Below are 17,015 nucleotides of genomic sequence, written 5' to 3' on the forward strand. Positions count from 1 at the left end.
GAGGAGCGGTGGCTCAGTGGTAGAGCGTTCACCTCCGGTGCTTGAGGTTTCTGATTCGATCCCAGCTCGTGTCGTGTGGACTTTGTGGTGGACAAACATCGTACTCGTGAGTTCTCCCGTTTTCTCCCACTTTATTCATTCTACTATTTCATTCATTTCTGATAATCACCGTCTCCTTTAGCCTAACCGGCATAACGTGGGACGTAAAACTTAATGATTTCATTTTTTTTCTGTCTCGTCTGAGGAAGGAGCCATTTCTTGACAGGGTATAGACATGTGATGAGTAGTGGATCCTGTACGAAGCTCTACGTCGCCGCCGTCATTGGTTAGCATCCCATGAACCGTTTCCAAAACAGCCCAAATCAGCACTGCGCCAACCGCCAAAAGAAGGTCCTCATGTGTATTTGGTGGACTGCTCGCAGCATCGTCCATCGGGAACTGCTACCAGCTGGTCAAAGTATCAATACAATCGTGTACTGTTAGCAGTTGAGCTGTGTTCAAGAAAAACTCGAAACTCTGGAGCCAACACTTCTGAATCGCAAAGGAGCTCTCCTGTTTCAGAACAACACTAAGCCCCACGTGGCGAGGATGAACCAGGACACCATTCTACGCTTTGGAATGGAAACTATTGCATCCGCCATACTTCCCGGACATTGCACTTTCCGATTATCACCTGTTCAATTCCTTGGACAATCGCCTTAGAGGACACCAGTTCAAATCCCTAGTAGAGGTGCAAAATGCACATAATACCTAGTTCGCTTCATGGCCCACCAAGCTCTACCACGATGGAATCCATGGCCTTCCAGAACGTTGGCAGAAGATCGTCGATGCTGATGGGGACGTTTTAGTTGACATATCGATGTGCGAAGGTGGCGGGTGAAAAAACGACAGGACTTTCTTAGTTATCTTTATATAAATTTTCTCGGTTAATCGTTTCTTCCACTTTACACTGGTATGCTTAAAATAATTATTGCTAACACTTTGTATCTTTACTTAGCCTTCGGCATAAACGCATAAGAGAAACCTCCCCTCTAGAACTGTTATTAAGTTAGTTTCCCAGCTAATTTTAGCTTGACATTTCTGTTGTACGTAGTTAAGTATCTTCGTTCTTGAAGGTTTCGAAATCGGACACTGTGCCGCATTGAAAGTTTGAAGATTGAATAATAGAAATTAGCACGTGATAATGTGGCTGTGAGGATTTTAGCTGATCCGATATTAGAGCTATATTTTTTAATTTTTTTTCAAACGTTCATACCCTTAATTTTTTTATTTTGAACTGGTCTTAAATTCTTGTAACATCGGAATAATATCTGTTTCATTCATATTTTTTCTGTATTATTAAATTCTCTTCGGTTTCATGCTTTACACTAGATGATCTTGAGAGATCATTGCATTCTTAGATAAGAACTATTTTCTTGTAGTTGGAGGAAGAATGTATGGTGGCTTTCGTGACGTTCAGCATCTCTAATTCGCCCCCAAATCATGTAAATTCGTGATCATGGGTTCTCTCGTTTTCCCCCTATATTCTCATTCGTTCCACAAATTATATCACATCCACTTCCTACGCGAGAGAATCGCTAGTTCCGTCGTGGCTAAATAGATAGGGCACACGCCTTTGGCGTAGGAGACCCGAGTTCGATTCGCTGTAGAAGCTTATGTGATTCGGATCTCTTCGTTAACCTCGGCGCTGAGAGGGACAGTAACTCCAAATTAGAATAAACGAGATAATCGTGGGAAGTTAGATTTCATGTTTTAAAAATAAATAAATGTGTTTAGTCCCAGAGGTTTTGGTGCCAAGGGTAATATTTCGTTACAGAACTCGTTTGATATTGATAATCCCAAATATCCCTGAATTAGTATGCAAATGCTTGCATTATAAACTGAAAACTTAACTTGAGTTTATCAACGAGGTAGAAAACGTCACCTCTTCTATTAGGGATAGTTCAAATTATGTAAGTAGGGAATCGTGGTGGCTAGTGTTAAAGCTGTCGCTTCTATGGTGCGAACTGTGTCTGTGGTTCAGACCCAATCCCTGTCTGTTTTTTTTTTTTTTTTTTTTTTTTTAAAGTTGTCCCGTTTGTTTATCTTCCCTGGATTCTATCAATTCCATTGTCGTTGACGTATATTCACATTCAAGGGTATCCATCGACATGTTTCATGTATTACCCAACTCTCAAATTCTTGAATCGATTATGTTATCCGTAAAATACAAATTTCTGACTTCCAATTTTTGACTTCTCGCAAACCTGACACTATTAAAAATAAAAGTGTTATTTCTTGTATAAAAAAAAAAAAAAAAAAAAAATCGAGTCTTGTATAGGTACGTACACTCATGTCCAAAATGATTGTCGCATATCTATAACTGTCTTCATATCTGTAAGAATATAATTTGATAATTTTGCAGGGTACTTTTAATACTGGTACTATATGTATACAGTGCATTTGTATATTTGTGGTAAATTTCATAGGAAAAGAATTATAAATACGAAAATTAGAATGAGTAAAACAAAATGTTGCTAAATGGACAAAAAAAAATATTTTCGTTTTGTTGTTCTTATTTACTGCTCTTTTGACGTGAAATTTGCTACATATGTGTCTTTGCCGATTATACACGTACTAACATTATAAGAAATACCGGGCGAATTCGTTATCAAATTATACTCCTACAACAAGATATTTATAGACATGCGACAATAATTTTGGACATGAGTGTACATTTTATAAGAAAAGTAGTTTATATTTTTCATTCGACCTATAGTATGTCAGTGAAGCAACTTTGCGTCTGGACTCCTTTCCTTGCGGGCATACTTGCGTGCACTATCTTTTTGTTGTTGTTTTCGAGTACAGAGTGCAGGAATTCGACGCCTCGACGGTTTGAGGAGACGCTCAGTGGTTCGTGAATTCGTATCTCTGGACATAACATAGGTTTTATGGTGCCAGAACGTTTTTTTTTTTCTGTTTGCTAAAAGAGCACTTATCGTTTCTAAAGTTCCATAAATTATTTAATCGTTGTTTGATATCATTAAGTTTTTCTTTCTTGAAGAGCAAGTCATAGACGAATGTAATTTCAGAGCATTTTCAATCTTTATGCTTAAAATGATGTTCTCAAATCTGAATATAATGTAAATAGATTGAAAATATATGATTGTAAAACCACCATCATGAATAATCTGCCATCTCTGGGAGGTCACTTGCCGCAAAATTGAGTAGGAACTATACACGGGGTCATCGTGTAACTCTTTTACCTCGACCCAGGAGCCACTTACTCATTTTAATATCATTCATCAATTGTATTATCTAACCTCCCTCCCTTTCCTTCCACCATATGTATTATGTTCCGTTCCTCCGTTTAATTTCCTTCAACATTGCTCTTTTTGCCTTACTATTTCTAACACTTCTTATTAATTTTCCGGGAGCACGATGACTCAGCGGTAGAGTGTTTACCTCTGGTGCGCAGGGTCCCTGGTTAAATCCCCAGCCAAGCAGGGGCTGATCCCGGGGGGCGAACGCCCCCCAAAAGAGGAAACACACACACACACACACACACACATATATATATATATATATATATATATATATATATAACCCATCCCAAAGTTTGGAGCCTTTAAAAGAAGCAGTATGACAACCCACCGCCCCTCCAGAAGTCGGTCCTGGATCCGCCCCTGCAGCCAAGCAAGTTTGTGGTTTTCTCGGGATTCCCGTTTTCTCCCACTTTCTCATTGTACTAATTCTTTCGTTATCATTCATTTGCCTTAATTATCCGTCTCCCTTAGCCTAAGTGTTGGACTTTAAACCGAAAGATTTTATTAATTTTCCACTTGATTCAGCTAATTTTTAGCCTTTTCTTCTCAAGACACATTCATTTCATGTTATTGAGTTGAGTTTAATATCTAGTTCAGCAACGAGGCTATATGAGACTTGGGTCTACTAATTAACGTGAAAACCAAACCACATGAGCTCCCGTCGGGAATCGAACAGAGATCTTCCACGCCAAAGGCTCGTACGCTAACCGCTTAGCCACGAAGGAGCTCTAAGACATTGGAAAAGCATCTGTCCGTTTTGTAATCCCTTGTTGGTAATCTCTACGTTCAGGCAGAGCTAACAGTTTTGAATTTGATAAAATTAACAGTTGTGGACTTACGACGTACTGTAGACCAGGCAGTATCTTATTGTACAGTATAGTATAAAATACCATCTTGATCAATCGTCGGCCGTTGTTAACAGTTAGTTGTTTTTAATTATGTATATTTAATTCATATTTAAAATCACAATGCAAACATATACCGCCTTATGCAGAGTCATTTTCACGTATCATTAGTGGCATACTAAAGGCGTGCCTACTGCAGGAAACATGTTAGTCGAACTCTTTAGTATGGCACTAATCACACGTCAGAACGAATCTGCATAAGACCCATAATGTTTTCATATCTTCCCCTCGGAGCTATAGAACACTATGGTCCTTATGCAGTCTTTTTGATGTATGATTAGCGTCATACTAAAGGGCTGACTATTGCAGGAAACATATGTTAGTCGAACTTTTTAGTATGATACTAATCACTTGTCAGAACAACTGTGCATAAGGCCCTATTTATCACATTTGTCTAATATAAGTTTACAAGAGAGCAATTTTATCATGGCGATTATTGCTTTTATTTATTGTCGGCACCGTTTGTTGAACTATTGTAACAAAACATTACCACTACGTTCTTTATGTTCAACAAACAGTAGCATAAAACAAATAAAAGCAATAATCACCATGATAAAATTGTTCTCCTGTAAAGTTAGATAAACGTCACAGAGTGTCGTATACCTTCGAGGGGGAGATAGAAATTGTTTATACTAACAAATGTAAATCTATAATCGTAGTAACAATAGCTATTCTATGTTAGTGATATATCTGTTGTTTTTTGCATAGGTCGTAGATAATAATAAAACAACCAAATCTAACCATTGTAACCGGTCGTAAGTGCGGGTGGTTGTAAGGTGCGTCAGTCAGTGACAAACTAGTAACTGAATAAAGGTTTTGGGGGGTAAAGGGGTTGTAAGGATTGCTAATGACATTGATTATCTGAAAATGGCAACAGTAACATAAAGCAAAAAGAAAAGAAGACTGAAATTCTGTAAAATATGATCTATTGTATAAAACAAGACACTTTTCAGTTATAGGGTTTTATTTAATACCTTCAAGATAGAAATTCTGTAAAATATGATCGTATTGCGTGAACAGGACATTTTCCAGTTATAGGTTTTTATTGAATGTCTTCAGAACTGAATCCATCCTAGTCAGGTGCGTTGCGTATTGGGACCAGCAACAAAAACAATCGTAAAAAGAAATAATAATTTGTATTTTGTTTGTATCTGTTCTTTTTCTGTACCTCCTCCTATTCTTTTCTTCTGTAGCAAAGCAGCAACCCACGTTCTTCTGTGGAAGAAAGGAAAGGAGGGGGAATCAAGAACATTACAACTAGCCTCCTTGTGAGTGTGTGTGCATATTTTAAATATCCGGCCGGGCAGGCAGACGAAGCCAGCAAACAAGCAACTTTTGCGTTGCATGAGAGAAGAGATAGCAAGCGAACGAGCCACGGCTTTCAATAATAATGACTGCAACAAGAAGTTAAAACGAAAAAGGAGCACAGGCAAAGAGGCTACAAATTCTGAAAAGGAACGAACATGGATGGAGTGGAAGTGGTGGTATGAGAGAACGGGCAAAAATGACTGAGTGCGCGAGACGGGGGGGATAAAGGGGAGAGTATTAGTGCGCGGGGAGCGAAAACGTGTATAACGAAGACAAGAGTAGACGAACGAAATCATTCGTCCATTTTTTTCCGTTTCTTTTTATTTTCCCCCCTTCCTGTTGGCCGTGTCGTGTCGTCTTCAGTTTAGTTACTCAGCGAGCGATCCGCTGCAGTTCTGAGTGTGAGTGAGAAGCCGACAGTTGGATTTATTCGTTGCTCGTTAATTCTTATAGGTATCTCACAGCAAGTACACAGTAAAGCGTACTGTAATATAAAATAATAAACTTGCGAATCATTAATCAATCAATTGAAATATAAACATGTAAAACATTAACAGTGTTCTGTTTTCTGGTGCATCGTAATTTGTGTAAGTGATTGTTGTTTGTGTAATTATTATCAATTCAACACACACAGATACTTGTGGAGTTTTTTTTTCTTTCTTCCAAACAGTATTATCAGCCGGTGAACTTTCAACATACATTTCGTGTATTATCGCCATCCCGTCTTTCTTTCCAATTCACATAAGTTACTTTACAACTTATCTGTTTCCGTCTAGTTGGTGAGTGTATTGTGTATGTGTTTTTGTGTTCATCTATGTATTATTGATCATACTGAAGATTTTAAATAATCATTTTTTGGAAACTTACGTGTGTGTTAATGTGCGGTTTTGCAACAATGGTTTGTGTGGAAATTGACTTCGCATTGTTTGTTTAAAAAAAAAAAAAGGTAAGTAAAAATTTATGAAACGTTTTTGGACATTGAATAACTTTTTTTTGTGAATTTTTGACTTGGTCAGTTTAGCTTTTTAATATAGACACATGTTGTGCATTCGTTTGTTTGTGTGTATGTATGCGTGAGATATATATAACCCTATATATAAAGATTGTCTTTTGTTTGTTGGATCTTGCGTATGCAACTTAAGTTTTATGCTTTTAATATACAGTCAGTGCGTGCTTTCTCCTCACCGTTTACCATGCTTACAGTTCAGTTCATAAAGCATAAAGAAACGAGAATTTTACATTAAAATTAGCATTTTCATTTGTCAAAGGAGTGAGAGGGGGAGAAAGAGATTTATCATAAGGTGGCAGCACCATCGTATTTCTAGCAACCATGTGGAACAGCAATAACTCACTTTCCCTTTGCCTCCCCTTCCTCTTGTCTTTTTCTCTCAACGATTCATTGACTCATTGGACTCTCCTTGCTCTTACCTTTTATCAACTGCGACATTATGCATCCAGTCATCGTTATAAAATACTTGTTCACTTAATAAACAAATTGTGCAGTTGTTTATCTTGTTCCTGTAATAGTTGTTGCTGAAGTAAAAATTTATAATTTAATGCTGCTTATGTATTACGTGTAGAATTACAATTTCATTCATTGCGTTTGTTACGCAATGTTTTTTTTTTTTTTTTTTTTGTAAGCCGTAGCGTATGGATAATAAATTATTTATTATAGAAGGAATATAAGCTATGAAATAAGACTGTTTTGTCTACAGATGCGTGGTATTTGATCGATTTTGGAGACGTTCGTTTTCCCCAGGAATCGACCTAAAATCAAGCACAGCAAATGTGAGCGCCGTACTCGTTCAGGCCGGAGATAAATCCTTCAGCGTAAAGATTGAGATTTAAAAAGACTCCGGGGGTCATCATATTTGACATCTTGAAAATTACCGTTCTTTTGAACGTTTTTATTGTTTCATTTCTTTCTACTAAGCATATATATATATATATATATATATGGAAACGCTTAGTAAAAATAGTTTTTTAATGTTATTTTTTCTTCAAATGTTATAGTTAGCTGTAACATCCCTCTTCAGCGCCGAAGCTGATATGATACATGAGCTCACCACTCAACGTGATATCACCCCATGATCTTGCACCGGGTATCGAATTCTGGATCTTCCGCGCCAAAGGGAAAGGCATTAACTATTTATTTATTTATTATTTAAAATGTTGGAGTTAGGGCATAACCTTTTCTTCCACTCAACCATTTACATTTTTTCTTCTACAATCGGGTCTCAATAGTTTTTTTTTCAACGAGAATAAAAAAGATATACACACAGGCAACGTTAAAGAGTTACATACATACAGAACAATACAAAGAAAATAAAACATAAAAAGTGAAAATGAAACTTATTACATATAAAACAAGCACTAAAATAAACAAGCGACAAACATACAAGGAGAGAGAAACAAATCAATCTTGATTATATATAACATATAAAATACATTCCTTTGATTGACTATGTATAGATAAAATGATGCACATACTTAAGTGATTGTGTATAATATATACAGTAGGAAGTCGAAAATCCGAACTAATTGGGGCCACAGGTAGTTCGGATTTTCGAAAATGCGATTTAGGCTTACATATACTGTACGGTATGCTCTTCTATCGATACAGTGGTTATTCAGTACATACAGTAATTACAATACCGTACGTAAAGCTACTTACATTTAATGTTTCTGAAGAACCTGCTCGTAAACTAAATTACACTGATCTTGTAAGTCACACTTAAAACTTACGGGCCTAAGAGAAAATAAAAATAAAAATATGTATAAAAAAAACAATTACATATGAATGAACTTTTGTAAAAACACTGACTTTTCACAACGTCGACGGACACACTATTGTTTGTTTATTGCTAGCGTTAAGACTGTATGTACTGTAAGAAGTAGGTCGTCTGAGTTCGTATTTTCATAGTTAGTGGCATTGTGTCCGTGGATTATCCCATTTCCTCCCTCATTTTCATTCCACAAATTCTTCCAGTCATCTACTTTTCATTTATCATCTGTCTCTTTTAGCCTAGAGGGTCTTAGCGTGGAATGTGAAACATTTCATTTGATAAAGCGTCTGCTATAAGGATTTCTACGTGGTGTCATTTATGAGTGTATAAGAAATCCGTGTAACTATATATAATCAAATTCCATTAAGCAGTTTAGGTTCCTCTTAAAATTTGCTTCTTTTTTTTAAGAATATAAAGTTTAGCATCTGCTATACTGAATTTTACATAACGTTAATGTACACAATGTCCTGAAATTATGTTGAATCCATTGGAAACGCGATTCGAATTCTTTCAAGGCGTTCGAGTACGAATACGCGAGAAGAAAAAGCGCGTGGGAAAGTTACGCAAATAAGTAATATGTGCTTCATTGTGATGGGAGGTCAGACAATATATACAATCTTCTACTTAACAATGTATATTTTTCATACATAGAAAGTAAATAAATGCAGCAGAATGAAAACAATCAACTACATCAAATTTGCAACTACAGTAACAACTTATACTTCTTAACGTTTCTTCTTCTCGAAATCTGCACATCAGAATGTACCCTCAAACACAGTTTTGTTCAGCTCGATGTGATTTATCGATTGATACTGATCTTTGGACAATATAATTAAACAGAAACATGCGGTCCTTGAGGGAAGTCAGACTAATAGAAAAAAAATATCGCTTGGTGGTTATCTGATGTATTAGTTGTTTCATACAACAATTAATTCATTAATAAAGTTTTCTTCTCTTATTTCAATGTGAAGAAAAAAACTTTGTGTAATTTTTACCGACGACTTCCCTCACGAGCCGTCTCTGCAAAAATTAAAAGTCCCCGAAAGTTAATCACATATACTATCGTCTTTCTGGTGTCATTGTGAAAAGCTCGATTATTATATAAACTTCAGTATTAGTTTCATCATAAATAGATGTCGTGGTTGTCGTACAACAGACACGTCGAACTGCATCTCAAGGGGAATAGAATAGGATAGGGACTAAGTAGTCATCCAATGTACAATATTGCGGACCACAATAGATGAAGAGCAAAGAAACATTTTCATATAGAATTCTGCTTAAAGAGGAATTGGACTGCACCTCCTGTCGTACTGCTTTATTTTAGTTTTTGAAAATAATTCGTCAATTTCCAAAAATTAGATTTTCTAGAAACTACGCATCAGGATAAACACTCATCTATTTCAACTCAGTGAGATTTATCGATTAGTATGTCTCTTCTTTGGGCAAAATAAAATGGCTACAGTGTTTGGAAAAGAATGAAATGAGCTTATAAATGTGTTAGGTAGGTGTGTTATACAATGTGTGTATATGCTAATCCCATAGAAAGAAACAGATCATAATGAAGAAAATGAAATAAAAGTTTTCAAAAATGTCTGCTCGTAGCGTAGATATATTCATGACCTGAGTATAATTATTACATCACTTCGATGGATGTATGAATAATTGATTCGGCTGGCGTATATGTATAGAATACTCTCTGTTGTGTTGCGTTGGCGTTTATTATTCATGGAATAACGTACAGTACAACGAAGATTTGAGGTGGTGTGTATGTGTTTTTACACCAAAAGTTAACATTTATTTTACTTTTAATCAAAGTATATTTGAGAAAAATGTACCATCTCTTCTTGTTACACCCTACTTATTGATAGCATTTTAAGCAAAGTTGCATTAGTTAACTATAGCCTACAATAAACGAGCTTTATATCTTCTGTTTTGACATCTAGTTGTTGTTAAGGCAATGTATAATATAACTAGCGAATCCAAGAAATAAAAAGTGCGTAAGGTGGGTTCAAATGTACTAATTTGTTAGTGCTACAAGTGGTAGAAATCGGATTGTGAATTAGGAAAATTTTAGGTTAATTTCAGAGCAACAACTGTTTTACATTTTACTGTTAAAAAAAAAAGAAAGAAAGAAAGAAAAAGAAAGAAACTCAAAGTGAATAAATACCTAGCTTGCCGCTCTATGGGACATTTCAGTATCCGAAGACGAAAAATAGGAAACAACCTACTTGAAACCATTGCATTCATAACACTGGCGGATCCATGGGGAGGCCGGTAGGGGCGACCAGCATGATCAGGTTATCTTTTTATAGGCTCTTTTGATAAATTATTGCTCTAGTTTATTCTGATTTGATTTAAAACACTATTTCAGGCCTACATTAATTGTCAAGAAAGTGATCCGCCCGATCCGAACGACCCTTCTGGATCTGCTAGTGATTCGTAGTTTCTTAGTACATAAATGCTAGCTTATTACGGCCGTGGTGGCACAATCGTAGAGTGCTCACCTTAGGTCCTTGGTTCGATCCGCCAAGTGAGCTTTGTGGTGGACAAACACAGCGTGCATGGATTTTCTCGGAGTTATTCTGTTTCCTACCACGTTCATCGTTACATGATTTCATTCATTTCTCATCATCACCGTCTTCTTTAGCCTAACCGGCATAAACGTAGGACGTAAAACGTAAAAATGCAAATGTTATTAAAAAAATTATGAAATATTTGGCGAAATGAGAATGTAGGATGAAATGGGAGAATCTCGGTAAAATCCAGACGCGACATTGTCAACCACGAACTCATATGGTCTTTGTCTCGAACCAGTGACCTCTCGCCCAAGAGGTAAGCACTTTACCACTCAGCTGCCGTTAAGGAGCACTGAGGAAAAGTTGGCTTAGTGGTAGAATGATAGGTCCACTCACATCTCATTAACCTCGATATGAAAAAGTATGGCATTTTGAGACTAAACGATCAAAATACTATATCTGCTGAGATCGTATAGAAACACGTAATATTGTATGCAGAAATGTCGGCTCCAGCATTATTTTGATTTACATATTGTAATTACTTCTGTTAAAATTTATTATATCAATTTTTGTAGATATAGATATTGGATTGCAGTTCCCCAAGCTCGAATAAACAAGCAGGGAAGATTCTACCAAGATGTTTACAGTCTGCTCGTCAACTAGTTGCGCACGTAACATGGTTTAATGCTTGTTCAGCACTTATATTGTTTCATTTTTTTTTTTTAAATCATTCTCGAGCGATAGTATTCAATTATGGATCACTATGATATGTTGTCATATATGCATGCATAAAGAATGTCCGTGTTATGAATGCAACGCATCAGCCAAGCATTTCACATAGTTAATTTTCTATTGTTTCCTTGTCTTCTTTCCTAACAGCCAAGTACCTACGTGTATATATACATTCAAGAAAAATATACTTCTATGTGGATTATAAAAATAGCGATTTGTTATTCGAATTCTGAGTTTTTTTTTTTTTTTAAATCGCATTGGTGGGTTAAACTACAAATGTATTTACGAAACCATTAAATAACTTATTGAATTTACAGGTCCTGCTTGTCAGTGATACATGTTTGCCAAGTAAAATTATCTTTAAAATGGCATGATGTATTAAACTAACATTAAACAGTTTGGCGTAATAGTTTACAGACTATTTATAGCCGCCAAACGGTCTATAAGTTAGGAGATGGATTGTCAGGACACCGTCTCGTATCTCCTTGGTTCTGATTTACAGTACTGATTTTCGCCATTTTAAGAGCCAGATAGCACTCTATCTACCTCTCAGTGCTAAGTTCGTATAGTGTTGTTTTCTCATCGACAATCAAACTCGGAACGTGCACTCGTGCAGACAGTTATTCTATATATAAACACTATATAGTTTATATAAGTACAGATCAAAGGGGGATAACGTGTTTATAGCCCCCTTCAGGCAAGTGGACAGTTAATTGAATTTCACGTATGGTACTTGTTCGTACTTTACAATGGAAATAATCCGCGGTGGCTCACTGGTAGAGCGCTCACCTCTGGTGCACGGATTTCCTGGTTCGATCCCAGCTCACGCCAAGTGGCCTTTGAGATGGATTAAACCGTGTATATGAGTTTTCTCGATGTTCTGCTGTTTCCTTTTATTTCTTTCATTTCATCATTATTATCCATTTCATTACGAAAGTTTCTCGTAGGTGGCAGTGTTAAGTCTAGGCCAGTGGTAAACAAACTACGGCTCACGGGCAATGTGTGGCTCCCTGAAAGGTTCTATCCAGCCGCACATGGTTCCTTATTTGACGAACGACAAGAAGGATAGAATTACTTCGTAAATAAGGGGGAGAAAACTTCTGTTACTGAGTCATCTCTGACCAAAAAAAAAAAAAGTGTTAACGAATGTTACGTTTTCATTTATGATTTCCATATGATTGCAATTCATTAGAGAAGGTATTTTGCCTTCCATCTGCCATGTTATTGTGTAGGAATCTTGATCATTAGGAGGATATAGAAACTTGGAATAAAATTAAATAAACTAGGAAAACAGATTTGCTCTGTCATTTGATTCATAGTTAGCATTACTATTCTCATTAACCGTAAGTAATTAAGAATATGTGTAAATAGCATCTTGACTAATTGAAATTTGCTTTGGATCAAGGAATGAACCATTATCACGCAGAATTGTCATGGTTTGTTTTTAAGCCTCTCGCATCACATAGTATGACCTATTTTTTTATTATTTTTTTAAAGTCTTTGTGAGACAAGCAAATAATATGTGTAATACGTGTGTGCGAGTGCGCTCGCGTCTACTCACAACTCAACTTCACTCACTCGATGCCGTGCAAGGACAATGACCTCTCTCCTCGTCAATGCAGCCTGCAGCAGTTTGTCTTGGAGCGGTGAGCGAAAAATTCCGTACTGTTAGGTTGAAATCCTAATTGGATCACACTCACATGCATACAACTGTGTAAGTTCTCTGCTGTCTTTTTTTTTTTTTTTTACCCCTCTCTTTTCTTCTCCTCTCTGGTTATGTTGTGTGAGTCCGTGAAAAATGTTGGTTTTTCTTCGATCAAGTAGAAATAGTGTGAGAGCAAAAGAACTTTTGCAGAGGTAGTGGTATGCTTGCTTGATTCTTTCCTTTCACCTGACTTCCATTCCATTCCAGCATCCGGTTTAGTTGCCCATAAGCAGGCCTTCCATTGCTTCACTCAAAATATCCGTATAGCTTTCTGATTAATCAGAATGTTTTTCTTCCAGCATTTCTTGTGTGTAAGGTATAGTTATTTATTTATTTATTGTTACTGACCATACGTACACAGATTTCATTACCTCATAGCTATTATGTCTGAACTTTTTAGTTTCAAAAACAAAATGGCCTAAAGAATATTTTGATCTAAGAGTTATTTAAGGAAATCTTGTTTGTCACAAAAATAAAATTAATGTGGGTCGAGTCTTGTTGCGTTACACAAAGTATGATGTAACACCTCAGTGCTGTGCAACTATAGCCTACTAGAAATATGTTTTTACAAATAGTAATAATAATAATAATAAATAGATCATACGTTTGACACATAAATAATTTAGACATTTGATTACAAGGAACGTAAAAGTCTGTTATCTCATCGTATAGTCGAGTCAAATTCTGTGATCCTCATGACTAGCGCGCTCAGTGGCAGTTCTGATTCTACTTTTATTAACAACAGAGCCCTGTTCTCATTACTATGGTTGCATAAGGTGTGAGGGACCTGGCGGTTCCGCTAGAGGAACGTGGTGGATTATCGCTCTATTCCCCCAGTCTTATATTTTTTTCTTCCTTTTGATCTCACAAGGACATGAACCTGTCATCCGGACATCCGAATCAAACCCGGTCCATTCGATGAACATAACAAAGGTATGTTCATACACAAAAATTTAGGTGCCATGAGCAACGGAGTAAGTCCCTGGGGCCCATTAAGCCTGTTAGTACAGTATAAAGAAAATCGTAGAGTCGCAGTGAAATAGCTATTGCATCAACACTGTTCATTGGAAAGTATTGGTGTATAGTTCATTCTCTTCAACGTGAAACAAGCTTTCCAGAGGTGCTATGTATTGGGGCCCCATAACGTACTTCAAAAGGAAAAATTGGGAGAATATCGGGAAAATTCCATCCAGAAATCCCTTCCATCAACTTTGGATCCCTCTGGAGTGGCCCCGGGTAAAAGCACACAATCTAAATGTGTCTCGAAAAATACTATCGGGAATAAAAAAAATGACTGTACCAAGTTTTGTATTGATAGGCGGAATAGATATGAGGGAAAAACTTGTATACCAGTATACGCTTTCCCCTCATGCCTATTTTATCAGTACACACACACGTTTCTTATCCCCTATAGTATTTTTCGAGATACATTTGTATTGTGTACATTTACCCAGGTCCACTCCAGAGGCAAGGGCGCCGATCCTGGGGGGGGGCAGGGGGCCTAATGTATTTATGAATATACAATATTTGGCATAATTTGAATGCAATTTGCCTTAAAATCCTTATATATATATATACCTTCTGCATCTGAATGCTCTCCCCCAAATTTACAGAGAAATCGGCGCCCTTGTCCAGAGGGGTCAAAAGTTAAAGGGAAGGATTTCTGGAGGGAAATTTCCTGACGATCTCCCAATTTTCCCTGTTCAAATACGTTATGGGCTCCAATTCATAGCACCTCTGGAAAGCTTGTTTCATGCTGAAGAGAATGAACCATACACCATGACTTTCCAATGAACAGTGTTGATGCAATAGCTATTTCACTGCGAGTCAACGATTTTCTTTATACTAACAGAGTTAGTAGTCCCCAGGGACCTACTCCGTTGTCCATGGCATCTTTTTTTTTTTTTTTTTTTTTTTTTTTTTTTTTTTTTTTGTGCATGAACATATTTTTGTTATGTTTATCGAATGGACTAGGTCTGATTCGGATGTCCGGATGACAGGTTCATGTCCGTTCCTTGTCAGTTAGGAGTCCCCTCCTAAGTAATAGTTATTTAATCAAGTTCGCTGGAAACGGTACAGACCTTGATCTGTTGTAAGACTTTAAACTGAGACGTACCCGTATCATTTAGATACACTATACAACGGACTATAGCAAGTTGATATAACGTCCGTGTGCTGAGCACACAAAATGATGCTTACCTATTTTTTAAAAGTGCAAGTTGTATAGTATTTTTTCTTTCAAATTGTGCAGAAAAAGAGTACTCTGATGTAAACGAAGAACGAAACTTTTTGGTCCATTTCGAGTTCTAGCCTACATTTGGCGTTACATCGCTACAATTAATGAAATAAAATTTAATGTCCCACGCTTATGCTGTGTAGCTTAAAGGACAGAGGTGCTTAATGAAAGAGTTGGAGAATGAGAATGTGGGAGGAAACAGGAAAACTCGGAGAAAACAGTAAACACGATGTCACTTGTCCTGGGATCGAATCAGGAACCTCTAACACCAGAGATAAATATTCTACCATTGATCCACTGTGGACCCACTACAATTAAAGCATATGATGTACTGTATAAACGCTAGTAGCAAAAATACAGTTATATTGTTTTGAATATAAGTGCATATTTCTCTATTACGTTTTGATACAAAACTCCGTATTTCGATCTTACGATCACCGTACAGGAAGGAGGCTGTCCTCCCTTCCAAATGACCCTTCTGGATCTGCTAGTGAAGTGAAGCAAAATCACGATCTCTTAAATCGCGGGCCGCTCTCTGTGGTTCGCTATACTCGAAAGGACAACATCCGGACTTCATATCACTTTGGTAGTTAGAAGCTATGGTGGAACAAAGTGGTCGGTTTATTTAAAGTATTGTTTATCACCATGTGATGTATGAACACCCGTCAAAAATGACGTCATACAGAGAGCGGGCAAATTACGCGGCAATAAACAGTGGCTCAAAAGACACTGGTCACTTTTTCATAGCATATTATGTCTTGTTTTTTCCGTTATTTTAAAAACTTGAAGAAAGAAAAACAAGTCCTCAGAAGTTGAGCTATATTCATAAAGGTCTTTATGTGAGATAGAGATAATTTGATACTTTTACAACGACTATGCGATCGTATACAATTAAATAACTTCGGTGCTGCATCCGAAGATTTTGGATGTTTGTCAAATGTCAAGTGCCAATACTTTTCGGAAATAATCGACTCTCATGGGGCCGAGATATGATGAGGAAGTTTCAGCTGCGTTCCAGGTCCAGCTGCATCGTGATCTGTGCACCAGGGATCTTTAAGAATTTTAACACCCTAGGTGGGAAAAATTTCGGCGCTCCCTGATTGACATCTTCTTTTTAAGGGTCTTACCTTAAAAACTTCCTCACCTGAACATAAGTGACTTGAGTTTCGATCAAGTACGCAGTCAGGCTTGCTACCTATGTGATAGCTAGCTTTAATACTTAAAAAAAAAAAAAAAAAAAGTATGATTGTACGCCATATTAATGTTACAAACTCCGCAAAGAAAGAAAGAAAAAAAAAAACGCTCTGCCCTAGTCAGGTACCTACTTCACCAATGTGCTGTGTACCCACTATAGTTGTACTTGGAAGTCAAGTCCCGGTTCGGTCAGAATGTACGCGAGTCCCCATCCATAGTGAACTTAGTGTTGATATGGATGAAAGTTTAAAAAAAAAAAAAAGATCTCCGTTGAGGAATCAGATAACATATCCCTCATAATTTATTTTCTAAGTCGAATAAATAACCT

The 17,015-nt window shown here is 36.9% G+C and overlaps 1 protein-coding gene across 16 annotated transcripts in view; it reads left to right on the forward strand.

Moving 5' to 3' along the window:
* The window catches only part of LOC145668426 (bromodomain adjacent to zinc finger domain protein 2B-like), a 403,232-nt gene that overhangs the window by 93,772 nt on the left and 292,445 nt on the right, over window positions 1–17,015 (forward strand). Inside the window, exon 1 of one of the 16 annotated variants that reach the window (XM_081736247.1) lies at window positions 6,312–6,464. The exons of the other annotated variants lie outside the window; for them this stretch is intronic. The gene's annotated coding sequence lies outside the window, so the exon portion shown is untranslated. Of the gene's footprint in view, window positions 1–6,311; window positions 6,465–17,015 lie in introns of those variants that run through there. 16 annotated transcript variants of the gene reach the window in all.

Source organism: Thermobia domestica, chromosome 13 (genome assembly GCF_964235325.1).
Source record: "Thermobia domestica chromosome 13, izTheDome1.hap1.1, whole genome shotgun sequence".
Lineage (NCBI taxonomy): Eukaryota > Metazoa > Arthropoda > Insecta > Zygentoma > Lepismatidae > Thermobia > Thermobia domestica.